We start from the raw sequence: 13,204 nt of genomic DNA, 5'->3' as shown, positions 1-13,204 counted from the left end.
TAGGAGATGGAAGTGTTGAGAGTCTCTGGGTTAGGCTAAAAGGGGTAAAAAACAAGGGAGATGTCATGCTAGGAGTCTACTACAGGCCACCTAACCAGGTGGAAGAGGTGAATGAGGCTTTTTTTAAACAACTAACAAAATCATCCAAAGCCCAAGATTTGGTGGTGATGGGGGACTTCAACTATCCGGATATATGTTGGGAAAATAACACAGCGGGGCACAGACTATCCAACAAATTCTTGGACTGCATTCCAGACAACTTTTTATTTCAGAAGGTTGAAAAAGCTACTGGGGGGAAGCTTTTCTAGACTTGATTTTAACAAATAGGGAGGAACTCGTTGAGAATTTGAAAGTAGAAGGCAGCCTGGGTGAAAGTGATCATGAAATCATAGAGTTTGCAATTCTAAGGAAGGGTAGAAGGGAGAACAGCAAAATAGAGACAATGGATTTCAGGAAGGCAGATTTTGGTAAGCTCAGAGAGCTGATAGGTAAGGTCCCATGGGAATCAAGACTGAGGGGAAAAACAACTGAGGAGAGTTGGCAGTTTTTCAAAGGGACACTATTAAGGGCCCAAAAGCAAGCTATTCCGCTGGTTAGGAAAGATAGAAAATGTGGCAAAAGACCACCTTGGCTTAACCACGAGATCTTGCATGATCTAAAAAATAAAAAGGAGTCATATAAAAAATGGAAACTAGGACAGATTACAAAGGATGAATATAGGCAAACAACACAGGAATGCAGGGGCAAGATTAGAAAGGCAAAGGCACAAAATGAGCTCAAACTAGCTACAGGAATAAAGGGAAACAAGAAGACTTTTTATCAATACATTAGAAGCAAGAGGAAGACCAAAGACAGGGTAGGCCCACTGCTTAGTGAAGAGGGAGAAACAGTAACGGGAAACTTGGAAATGGCAGAGATGCTTAATGACTTCTTTGTTTCGGTCTTCACCGAGAAGTCTGAAGGAATGCCTAACCTAGTGAATGCTAATGGGAAGGGGGTAGGTTTAGCAGATAAAATAAAAAAAGAACAAGTTAAAAATCACTTAGAAAAGTTAGATGCCTGCAAGTCACCAGGGCCTGATGAAATGCATCCTAGAATACTCAAGGAGCTAATAGAGGAGGTATCTGAGCCTCTAGCTATTATCTTTGGGAAATCATGGGAGACGGGAGAGATTCCAGAAAACTGGAAAAGGGCAAATATAGTGCCCATCTATAAAAAGGGAAATAAAAACAACCCAGGAAACTACAGACCAGTTAGTTTAACTTCTGTGCCAGGGAAGATAATGGAGCAAGTAATTAAGGAAATCATGTGCAAACACTTGGAAGGGGGTAAGGTGATAGGGAACAGCCAGCATGGATTTGTAAAGAACAAATAATGTCAAACCAATCTGATAGCTTTCTTTGATAGGATAACGAGCCTTGTGGATAAGGGTGAAGCTGTGGATGTGGTATACCTAGACTTTAGTAAGGCATTTGATACTGTCTCACATGATATTCTTATCGATAAACTAGGCAAATACAATTTAGATGGGGCTACTATAAGGTGGGTGCATAACTGGCTGGATAACCATACTCAGAGAGTTGTTATTAATGGTTCCCAATCCTGCTGGAAAGGCATAACGAGTGGGGTACCGCAAGGGGTCTGTTTTGGGACCGGCTCTGTTCAATATCTTCATCAACGACTTAGATATTGGCATAGAAAGTACGCTTATTAAGTTTGCGGATGATACCAAACTGGGAGGGATTGCAACTGCTTTGGAGGACAGGGTCATAATTCAAAATGATCTGGACAAATTGGAGAAATGGTCTGAGTTAAACAGGATGAAGTTTAACAAAGACAAATGCAAAGTGCTCCACTTAGGAAGAAAAAATCAGTTTCACACATACAGAATGGGAAGAGACTGTCTAGGAAGGAGTACGGCAGAAAGGGATCTAGGAGTTATAGTGGACCACAAGCTAAATATGAGTCAACAGTGTGATGCTGTTGCAAAAAAAGCAAATATGATTCTGGGATGTATTAACAGGTGTGTTGTGAGCAAGACACGAGAAGTCATTCTTCCGCTCTACTCTGCTCTGGTTAGGCCTCAGCTGGAGTACTGTGTCCAGTTCTGGGCACCGCATTTCAAAAAAGATGTGGAGAAATTGGAAAGGGTCCAGAGAAGAGCAACAAGAATGATTAAAGGTCTTGAGAACATGACCTATGAAGGAAGGCTGAAAGAATTGGGTTTGTTTAGTTTGGAAAAGAGAAGACTGAGAGGGGACATGATAGCAGTTTTCAGGTATTTAAAAGGGCGTCATAAGGAGGAGGGAGAAAACTTGTTCACCTTAGCCTCTAAGGATAGAACAAGAAGTAATGGGTTTAAACTGCAGCAAGGGAGGTCTAGGTTGGACATTAGGAAAAAGTTCCTAACTGTCAGGGTGGTTAAACACTGGAATAAATTGCCTAGGGAGGTTGTGGAATCTCCATCTCTGGAGATATTTAAGAGTAGGTTAGATAAATGTCTATCAGGGATGGTCTAGACAGTATTTGGTCCTGCCATGCGGGCAGGGGACTGGACTCGATGACCTCTCGAGGTCCCTTCCAGTCCTAGAATCTATGAATCTATGAATCTTGCCACCCAGGTAAGCTTGACTCTGTGAGAGATGGTCACTTTACTCCAAAGAACACAAAATATTCAGGTTACTTCCAGTCCCAAAGGATCAGTCATTTACCACAGGTCAGTTATATCTCACCCCAAAGACATCGCTTGTAGCCAATCCTGTAATGAAACTAAAGGTGTATTAACTAGGAAAAAGAAATAAGAGTTATTTACCAGGTTAAAACAGATAAACATACATGCACATATAACTTGCAGTCTTAGGTTTCAGATAGTGATAGGGCTGCTGAAATATGGGAGCTCTATATGTCCATTAGCGCTAACCCATGTTAGTCCTGGGGACCTTTTGCTTATGTTTAGGAATCTTTGCCCCTTTGAGTCCAAATAGCATAAAAAGACCCTAATTCCTTCCGGTCAGGGATTTTTATCCCCATCTCCCTAGAGTCCAAACTGATGGGATGAGCATGTCTGCACGTAACCTCTTCAGAGGTAGGTGTGGGGAAGCAATTGGCCCATTTTGATTCAGTACTCCTTCCTGATGGGCAGGAGATAACACCTTTGGTAGGAACCCAGCATTTTGCACCACTTGAAGTCCCCCCCCCCCTTTTTGGTGGCTTACAGTGTTTCAGAGAAAACATTTTACAGTTATAAACAGGCCTCAACTGGAGTATTGTGTCCAGTTCTGGGCACCACATTTCAAGAAAGATGTGAAGAAATTGGAGAGGGTCCAGAGAAGTGCAACAAGAATGATTAAAGGTCTTGAGAACATGACCTATGAAGGAAGGCTGAAAAAATTGGGTTTGTTTAGTTTGAAAAAGAGAAGACTGAGAGGGGACATGATAGCAGTTTTCAGGTATCTAAAAGGGTGTCATAATGAGGAGGGAGAAAACTTGTTCACCTTAGCCTCTAAGGATAGAACAAGAAGCAATGGGCTTAAACTGCAGCAAGGGAGGTTTAGGTTGGACATTAGGAAAAAGTTCCTAACTGTCAGGGTGGTTAAACACTGGAATAAATTGCCTAGGGAGGTTGTGGAATCTCCATCTCTGGAGATATTTAAGAGTAGATTAGATAAATATCTATCAGGGATGGTCTAGACAGTATTTGGTCCTGCCATGAGGGCAGGTTACTGGACTCGATGACCTCTCGAGGTCCCTTCCAGTCCTAGAATCTATGAATCTATAAGCAAACAAACACTTAAAATTACTTTATAGCATTGATTACAGATATTATAAGTAGAATTAATACATGCATCGTTCTACAAGCATTAAATAAAGTCTAAATACCAAACACATTCTTATAACACTAATAGCTATTCTAACTACATTAACCCAGATGGGTTTCCAGCTATACATTTGTCAGTGTTCAGTGTGCCAGAGCCCTTAGCATGAGTTGGCACCTGGTCTGCCAGCATCGGAACCTGTTTTGGTGCCAATCCAATGCAACAGCATGTTGGGATAGCTCAGTGGTTTGAGTATCAGCCTGCTAAACCCAAGGTTATAAGTTCAATCCTTGAGGGGGCAACTTAGGGATCTGGGGCAAAAATCAGTACTTGGTCCTGCTAGTGAAGCTAGGGGGCTGGACTCGATAACCTTTTGGGGTCCCTTCCAGTTCTAGGATATATATATATATATAAAATAATGGAGATATACCTATTAGCAATGAACTCTCCATCTCTTCCTGCAGCAGCTATTCACCAACTTGCTGCATCTGCTTCCTGCCCCTTCCTTCCTGCCTGTGGCCCCCACATTTCACCTGGTGATGGCTCTTTGGCGTCACACCAGCAGGGACATGTGTCCAGAGGACAGCCTATGTGGTGCTGTGTGCAGCGGTGATTCATTGGGCAGTCATTCCCCCCACCCTCATTCACTGCAGATATTGTATTCGATGCTCAAAGTGTCTCCAAGCAAGACATTTCCTCTACCAGAGAACCTTCTAATCAGCCACTCTGCTCTTCTCCCTCCTTGTCACTGCTGCTCATGCTGACAGTGACCAGCATGGATTCACTTTTTGGTTGTGTTGAAATCTGAGTGTCCCACCCTCTTCTTGCCTCCTAACACCCTAATCCCAAACACAAAAAATATATATATGACTAGAGGTGTGATCACGTCAGCACTTTTGACACAATAATACCCAAATTTGCTCATTCAGACCCCGGGTCTACAAACAGACTCACACATAGGAGCTGCCCTAGTCATTTTGCCAGCCAGCCCAGAAAACATTTTTGGTGCCCCCTGCCCCCACATCCCCAGGTGAGCTGAAAAAGAAATATAAAACAGACAATCAGCAGTGGAGCAAGCACAGCCAGCTAATCAGAGAAGAGGGGAAAAAATGAACAGGACATACAGCAATCTAGCACCCCCTACTGGAACTTGACAGCCAGGACAAATGCTCTGCTCACCCGCCCCTAGTACCAGCCTTGCTCACATGTTTAACTTTAGGCATGCAAGTACTCTTGCTGAAGTCAAAGGCCTGGTCTACACTAGGAGTTTATGTCGAATTTAGCGCCGTTACATCGAATTAACCCTGCACCCGTCCACACCACGAAGCTATTTAGTTCGACATAGAGCTCTCTTAAATTCGACTTCTGTACTCCTCGAAAACGAGAGGAGTAGCGCTAAATTCGAAATGGCAATATCGAATTAGGCTAGGTGTGGATGGAAATCGACGGTAATAGCTCCGGGAGCTATCCCACAGTGCACCACTCTGTTGACGCTCTGGACAGCACTTCGAGCTCGGATGCTCTGACCAGCCACACAGGAAAAGCCCCGGGAAAATTTGAATTCCTTTTCCTGTCTGGGCAGTTTGAATCTCATTTTCTGTTTGGACAGCGTGGCGAGCTCAGCAGCACTGGCAACGATGCAGAGCTCTCCAGCAGAGATGGCCGTGCAATCTAATAGAAAGAGGGCCCCAGCATGGACTGATCGGGAAGTCTTGGATCTCATCGCTGTGTGGGGCGATGAGTCTGTGCTTTCAGAGCTGCGCTCCAAAAGAAGGAATGCAAAGATCTACGAGAAGATCTCTAAAGCCATGGCAGAGAGAGGATACAGCCGGGATGCAACGCAGTGCCGCGTGAAAATCAAGGAGCTGAGACAAGGCTACCAAAAAACCAAAGAGGCAAACGGACGCTCTGGATCCCAGCCCCACACATCCCGTTTCTACGAGGCACTGCATTCCATCCTAGGTGCGGCCGCCACCACTACCCCACCACTGACCGTGGACTCTGAGGATGGGATATTGTCCACGGCCAGTTCCTCGTCGGAAATGTTAGCGGACGGGGAAGATGAGGAAGGAGATGAGGAGGACGAGGCAGTCGACAGCGCTTGCACCGCTGATTTCCCCGACAGCCAGGAGCTCTTCATCACCCTTACCGAGATCCCCTACCAAACGTCCCCATCCGTTACCCCGGACACCGAATCAGGGGAAGGATCAAGCAGTGAGTGCTTTAAACATCTAAACATTTATTTTTAACATAACTGGAATATTTATATTGTTAGCAATGGGGTTTTCATTCACTCATTTAAACATAGAAACTTTTATTTATAAGACAACAGGAATATTAATAATATCAGCAATTGGGTGTTCATGATTTCTTTGCCTTAGGCAACTATTTAGTCCCAACTATGTAAAAAAAATCAAATAATGTCCGGATTTTCATGATTAGGCAACCACAGGACGCTCCACTCTGTAGTCCCTTCCAGTGCAGTTACACCAAAATACGGTCTATATGTCCGGGAATTGACACAAAGTCCTCCTGGGAGAGCTCAGCATAGCTCTCCTGGAGGTACTGCTCAAGCCTGCGCATCAGGTTCCTTGGCAGGGCGATCTTGTTAGGTCCACCGTGGTAGGACACGTTCCCACGCCATGACTCTATCAAGTAGTCCGGGATCATAGCACGGCAGAGCATGGCGGCATACGGCCCGGGCTTCTGCATGCTCTCCCGAAGCATCCGTCCCCTGTCGCTCTCCGAGATCCTCATCAGCGTGATGTCGCACATGACGCCCTGCTTTGAATTAGGGAGGGGAATGTTAGTATTGGGACTGCTTTACAGCCACGCGGTGGAGGCGGCAGAGGGGCAGCATACAGGGACCTTTCCCTGGGACAGCCGCGAGGTGGTGGGACAGGGGCAGAGCTCATGCTTCCCTGATTGCTGCCAGCAGAGAGTGGCATTGCTTTCAGTGCGAAAGGAGCCCAGTGCTACTATTAAAGTTTTAAGCTGCCACAAGTCTACGGCTTACCATGTTTTCCTGCTACAAAAGTAGAGGTGTCCTGCCACGCTTCTCAGATCGCAACTGCAAGACCCCAGGCACTGAAGGCGAGGGCCGAAAATTCGACCTTGTCCTGAGTGCGCATGTGAAAGGTGCAGTGCATGGTGTTGTTCACAGAGAAAGACTATGTTCTTTGTTAGCAACTTCATTTATCTGTCTCAGGAATTCACTCCCTTTTCCCCATTCCCACAGACACATCTGCGACTGTCTCCCAACCCAGCCTGGCATCACACTCCCAGAGGCTAGCGCAGATTAGGAGGAGGAAGAAGAAGACGCGTGAGGACATGTTCTATGAACTTATGGACTGCTCACGAGCGCAGGCAGCCCAGACGACACAGTGGAGGGAGAACTTGTCACAAATGCACCGAGCAGTCATGGAACGGGAGGAGAGGTGGCGCCAGGAAGACCAGCAGGCTACTCAAACCCTGCTTGGACTAATGAGGGAGCAAACGGAGACGCTCCGGCGCCTTGTGGATGTTCTGCAAGACCAGAGGCAGGAGGACAGAGCCCCGCTGCAGTCTATCTCTAACCGCCCTCCCCCGCCACAAAGTCCCACACCCCCCTCACCAAAAGTCCAAAGAAGGAGGGGCGGCAAGGGCCGTTAAAACTTTCAGTCAACCCCTGCAGACTGCTGTTGCACTAGAAGGCTCTCGTTCCACAAAGTTTGAAAAGTCCTTTCCTACCCATCTCACACAAGCCCCCGTCCAAGTTTTCTCCCCCCCCCCCTTTTCATGTGCGGTTCATAATAAAATATTTGTTTCTGTTAAGTACTGTTTCCAAGATTTTCTTTTAGAGGAGATTCTGTCTGAAGGGGGGGAAGGGGTTTGGTAATTGGACAGGACAGTCACCTTAAGGAGGCTACAGAGGCGGGGGCAGGTCCAGCATCAGGACACATACACAGTGCAGTCACCAGTTACCCTGGTGAGTCTGGGAGGTGGTTTTCATGTTCTGGGGGGCGGGGGGGTTGATCTGTGACTTTGTGGCGGGGGAGGGCAGTTAGAGAACTTATGCCGCGGTCCTTATCCTGGATCACAGAGCCACGCAGCAGGGGGTCTGTAACCCTCCGCCCCCTGCCAGAAAGTCACTTGGCCGACACATACACGCAGTCCCGCCCAGGACTGCTGGCAGGCTCCGTTGAAACAACCAATCCACCACTGCGGAGCCTGTCATTCCCGGAGTTTAGAAGCATCATTTGCATCAGAACACTAAACCTGCCCCCCGCCACAGTCTGCGTCCCCGGTTTAAAACATTCCCGCGAAAACAGTAAGAAAGAGAACGTTGTTCATTAACAAAACGGAACAGATTTTATTTGTTGGGAAGGTGGTGAAGGGGGTATGTAACTTGGAAGGATAGTCAACAGTAACTGGGTAAAGAAACGGGGGCAGGTTCAGCATCTGTGTCCACAAACTAAACAGTCACTGGAGACCCTGCTCAGTCAGGAACCTAGCTTTCAAAGCCTCCCTGATGCACAGCGCGTCCCGCTGGGATCTTCTAATCGCCCGGCTGTCTGGCTGGGCGTAATCAGCAGCCAGGCTACTTGCCTCAACCTCCCACCCCGCCATAAAGGTCTCCCCCTTGCTCTCACACAGATTGTGGAGCACACAGCAAGCAGCTATCACAATGGGGATATTGGTTTCGCTGAGATCACAGCGAGTGAGTAAGCTTCTCCATCTCCCCTTGAGACGGCCAAAGGCACACTCCACCACCATTCTGCACTTGCTCAAACGGTAGTTGAAAAGTTCTTTTTCTGAGTCCAGGGCGCCAGTATAGGGCTTCATGAGCCAGGGCATTAGCGGGTATGCAGGGTCCCCGAGGATCACTGTAGGCATCTCCACATCCCCAAGACTTATTTTGTGCTCCGGGAAGTAAAGACCTTCCTGGAGCCGTCTAAACAGACCAGAGTTCCTGAACACCCTAGCGTCATGAACCTTGCCAGGCCATCCAACGTAGATATTGGTAAAACGTCCCCGATGGTCCACCAGTGATTGCAGCACCATGGAAAAGTAGCCCTTCCGGTTGATGTACTGGCTAGCCTGGTGGTCCGGTCCCAGGATAGGGATGTGAGTCCCATCTATAGCCCCACCGCAGTTTGGGAATCCCATCTCGGCAAAGCCATCTATGATGAGCTCCACGTTTCCCAGGGTCACTACCTTTGATAGCAGTACCTTGACGATTGCCTTGGCTACTTGCATGACAGCAACCCCCACGGTAGACTTGCCCACACCAAAGTGGTTCGCGACTGACCGGTAGCTGTCTGGCGTTGCAAGCTTCCAGAGGGCTATGGCCACTCGCTTCTGGACAGTCAGGGCTGCTCGCATCCGGGTGTCCTTTCGCTTCAGGGCAGGGGACAGCAACTCACACAGTTCGAGGAAAGTCCCCTTCCGCATGCGAAAGTTTCGCAGCCACTGGGATTCATCCCAGACCTGCAGCACTATGCGGTCCCACCAGTCCGTGCTTGTTTCCAGGGCCCAGAATCGCCGTTCCACAGTATCCACAAGACCCAGTGACACCGAGATGTCCTGGGCGCAGGGTCTCGTGGTTTCTGAGAGCTCTGAGCTACTCTCCGAATTCATGCCCTCACGGTGGTGCCGTAGCCTCCTCTCCTGATTTCTCTGCAGCTGCCTCTGGTAAAGGTGGATGAGAAGCTGCGAGGCGTTGAGAACTGCCACAACTGCAGCGATGGTCGCAGCGGGATCCATGCTCGCACTGCTGTGGCGTCCGCGCTGTCACTGATCAGAAAAGTGCGCGAACTGATTTCCCGCCGGCGCTTTCAGGGAGGAGGGAGGGAGGGCGGGAGTGACGGACGGATGACGACAGGCACCCAAAAGCACCCTCGACACATTTTTTTACCCAGAAGGCATTTGGGGCTCGACCCAGAATTCCAATGGGCAGCGGGGACTGCGGGAACTGTGGGATAGCTGCCCACAGTGCACCGCTTCCAATGTCGACGCTTGCCCCGTTAGTGTGGACTCACAAAGTCTCACAAAGTCGAATTACTGTCCTTAGTGTGGACACACACGTTCGACTTTGTAATATCGATTCCACATATTCGATTTAACTAAAATCGAACTACTCTCGTAGTGTAGACATACCCAAAGAGATTATTCACATCCTTAAAGTTATGTGTGTGCTTAACGGCATTGCTTGATCAGGGCCACCTACCTAATTGTTATGACTTTCAGCTCCTCCACTAACATTCAGGCAAACCAAAATCATTTTCCAAGATGCTGCTGGGCGGGGGGGGGGGGGCGGGGGGGACAGTAGCATAAAAAAAAGTACAAACAGGATAACTGAATTGGGAATTGAATTTAGTGAATATGTTCCTGAAAACATTTATCTAGCTCCAAAACCAACTGTGCAAATAGCTACTTCCACTGGAAAATGTAGTGTAGAAATTCCATCTCTATTAGTTCTTTAAGATCAGACATTTTATTTCAGAGAAGAAAGCAGCTCTGTTAGGACTATTACTCATACTTGAGAATATTTTTCTCAAACACTACTATAGACAATGGAATAACTTCTAAATGATATATTCTTCAGTTACACATTCTCTCCAGCTGGTAATTCATACACATCTACTTGACAAAAGTACTTTAATTTCCCTCAATCTCAAGAACATTGGTGTAAAACCTACAGACATACCTGTAACCTCTCTATCCTTGCAACTCCCTTAAGAAACTACTATCGAGTTTTATATAGAAGTTATGTCACTCCCAATAGGTCTGGTAACTCCATCATGAGATTTTTCTGGAGAAGGTACAGAGTTATTTGAATATGTGGTTGTCTTCTTGTTAAATTCTTTTGGAATAAGTCTCTCTCCACTGTTCCATTATGTTTGCCAATATAGTATAGATGTCCCCAGACTTGCTTAATGACTGGCCGAACTGGATAAAATGTCCACTTCTCCTTGCTGCAGCCTAGATTGTCACTGCAGCAAAATGGATGATCCTGCATATTTTAACAATAGACAAGTTGTTTTCAAAAGTTTGGGGAGGTCCTCCTCAGAAAGGCCACCTACACCCTACGTCTGGCTAAACAGTGACCAGCATATAGAGAAAAATGTAATCTTTGATTTTATATTTTAACCACAGGCCAACATCCTTCTTTACCTGACTGAATGAGTCATTGATTGTCTGTAATGTTATATATAACTCAGCAATGTAATCAACAAATAGACAAGCAGGTAAGTCTGAGATGTGAATGGAAAACTTTGACAGAGTTACATTCTCCATTGTGTCACCTGATAAAATGTATGCAACAAGACCAGCAACAAGTTGCTAGGAGTCACATGTTATGTGCACTGAGTTTCATATATTATTTGTGCCTTGAATGTTTCATCAAATGTTTCTTCAAATGTTTTATTTGATGTTGTTGATGCATCAGATGTTGCACAACAAAGATCAGTCTCATGCCTCTGTGTGTCCTATTCTGTTTATTAGTACATCTGTATCCCTGTGCACATACACAACCTCATGGTTCTTTACTCCAGTCATGGCTCATTTATGATTAAACTTGTTTTCCCATACCAAGGTTCTGATATATTTGTGTCTCCTGACATGAAGGTCACTTTTGTTCTTCCTCGTCCCAGGTTATCTCTGATTTTTATGCCTGGCACTTTCTTCAATCAACAGAAGTTGGCCTTTAGATTTTGACAGTTGCTGCCTCACTCTTGTCTGAGCTGTCTGCAATGGCTGAAGATACTTCATTGCAGCAAGTGGAAATCAAAATATAGTCTTCAAAATTATGAAAGATTGATTAAGTGTGGTCAGGGCCCCAAAGGGGTAGGTACAATACATACACTTAGTGAGAGGCAGCCCAGCCCCAAAGAGCTACCAGTACATAAGAATGGCCATACTGGGTCAGACCAATGGTCTATCTAGCCCAGCATCCTATCTTCTGACAGTGGCCAATGCCATATGTTTCAGAGGGAATTAACAGAACAGGGCAATTATTGAGTGATCCATCCCCTGTCATCCAGTCCCAGCTCCTGGCACTCAAAGGCTTAGGGACACCTAGAGCATGGGATTGCATCCCTGACATCTTGGCTAATAGCTATTGATTGACCTATCCTCGATGAACTCTAATTTGAACCCAGTTACACTTTTGGCCTACACAACATCCCTGGGCAAGTAGTTCCACAGGTGGACTGTGCAGTGTGTGAAATACGGGGTACAAAATATATAGGAATGACAGAGCAGGTGGCTCTGGTGGGGGAATGGCACTATATGTGAAAGAAAGCATACAGTCAAATATAGTAAAAATCTTAAACGACTCAAACTGACCATATAATCTCTATAGATTGAAATTCCATGGTTGAATAGTAAGAATATAGAAGTATGAATATATTACCCACCACTTGACCAGGATGTGACAGTGATTGTGAAATGCTCAGGGAGATTAGGGAGGCTACAAAATCAGAAAACCCAATACTAATGAGGGATTTCAACTATCCCCATATATACTGGGTCTGGCACCTCAGGGTGATGGAATGTAGAGATACAATTTATGGAATGCACTAATGACTGGTTTTTGGAGCAGCTAGTTCTGGAACCCACAAGGGGAGAGGCAATTCTTGATTTAGTCCTACGTGGTGCACAGGATCTGGTCCAAGAGTGGAATATAGATGAACCGCTCAGTAAAAGTGACCATGACGTAACTAAATGTAACATCATTATATGGGAGACAATACCAAAGAAACCCACGAGAGGAGCATTTAACTTCATAAAGGGGGAACTACATAAAAATGAGGAAGCTGGGTAAATGGGTTTTAAAAGGAACAGTCAGAAAAGTGAAATGCCTGCAAGATTCATAGAAACTTTTTATATATACCATAAGAGGCTCAAAATAAATGTACACTCCCCTCCCCCCCAAAAAACACCCCACAATGAGAGGACCAAAAAAATCCCATGATAGCTAAACAAAAGACTGAAAGGCATAGAGGTAAAAAATCATCTTTTAAAAATTGGAAATCAAATCCTACTGAAGAAAATAGAAAAGTAGAAACTCTGACAAGTCAAGTGTAAAGGTATAATTAGGCAGGTCAAAAAAGAATTTGAAGACCAACTAGCAAAAGACACAAACTAGCAATACAAGTTTTTAAATACATCAGAAGTGGGAAGCCTTCCCAACAATCTGTGGGGCCACTGGACAATGGAAATGTTAAAGGAGCACTCAAGGAAGACAAAACCATTGTGGAGAAGCTAAATTAATTCTTTGCATTGGTCTTCACTGCAGAGGGTGTGAGGGAGATTCTGACCCAGAGCCATTCTTTTTAGGTGATCAGTCTGAGGAACTGTTGCAGATTGAGGTACAAGAGAGACAAGATGGGTGAAGTTCTTCTTCA

This window comes from Emys orbicularis, chromosome 1 (genome assembly GCF_028017835.1).
Source record: "Emys orbicularis isolate rEmyOrb1 chromosome 1, rEmyOrb1.hap1, whole genome shotgun sequence".
Lineage (NCBI taxonomy): Eukaryota > Metazoa > Chordata > Testudines > Emydidae > Emys > Emys orbicularis.
This window is presented reverse-complemented; position numbering follows the sequence as displayed.